The sequence below is a fragment of the Chenopodium album genome, chromosome 6 (genome assembly GCF_948465745.1).
Source record: "Chenopodium album chromosome 6, dcCheAlbu1.1, whole genome shotgun sequence".
Classification (NCBI taxonomy): Eukaryota; Viridiplantae; Streptophyta; class Magnoliopsida; order Caryophyllales; family Amaranthaceae; genus Chenopodium; species Chenopodium album.
The window spans coordinates 53,754,139-53,754,980 of NC_137839.1; the positions used below are offsets into that span (position 1 = coordinate 53,754,139).

The 842-nt window shown below is 41.2% G+C and overlaps 1 non-coding gene across 1 annotated transcript; it reads left to right on the forward strand.

Moving 5' to 3' along the window:
- Positions 1-476: 476 nt before the first annotated feature.
- On the forward strand, positions 477-583 carry LOC145637682 (small nucleolar RNA R71). The gene has a single exon (XR_014114422.1). It is a non-coding gene; the product is annotated as a small nucleolar RNA R71 (small nucleolar RNA).
- The last annotated feature ends 259 nt before the right edge of the window (positions 584-842 follow it).

Sequence of the window (842 nt, forward strand, 5' to 3'; positions counted from 1 at the left end):
GTCCATCTTGGGGGTAGGAAATTTCTTGCCTTGGAGGTTGTTGAAGTTGTTGGGATTGAGCTTGGGTTACAAACTCTTTTTCCCTCAAAGTCAATACTTCACCATGCTTGAGATTGAACTCTCTACAATAGAATGCATCATGATCCGTCCCACCACAACGAGCACATGAGAAATCAATGATTTGTAAAGGTTTTGAACACAAACCAACACTTGAGTTCAACTTAGAAAGACCTTCATTCAAGAACTCAACTATGTGCTTAAGTTGGCCGACTTTCTCCAACTCATAAATATCTCCTTGCTTCCCTTGGGACCTTCTTTGACCTCCCCAAGAATAGCTAGTAGCCACTTCTTCAATTGTAGCTTCAACTTAGCTTTGAGGGATCTTAATCAATTGGCCACCGACACTCGCATCTAGATTGGTCCTTGACATTGGCTACAAGCCATCATAAAAGAATCTCATGAGCAAATTATGGTTAAATTCATGATGAGGACATGCTCTAATCAAATCCTTAAACCTTTCCCATGCTTCCCCAAGAGTTTCATCAGGTTCTTTCTCAAAGGAAGCTATCTTCCTCCTCATTTTTGCGGTTTGCTCATCGGAAATGAACCTCTTGAGAAAGGCCTTTGCAACTTCCTTCCATGTAATGAGAGAGTTGGGCTTCAAAATCTTGAGCCATTTCTTTGATTTTCCAGTGAGATATTGCCGAAAGAGATGCATACGAATGTACTCTTGGCTCACTTCATTTGTTTGCATCATTGCACACAACTCAAGGAATCGGTCCAAATGCTCAATGGGGTCTTCACTTGCATCTCCGAAAAATTGCTCAATTTGCAACATCCTA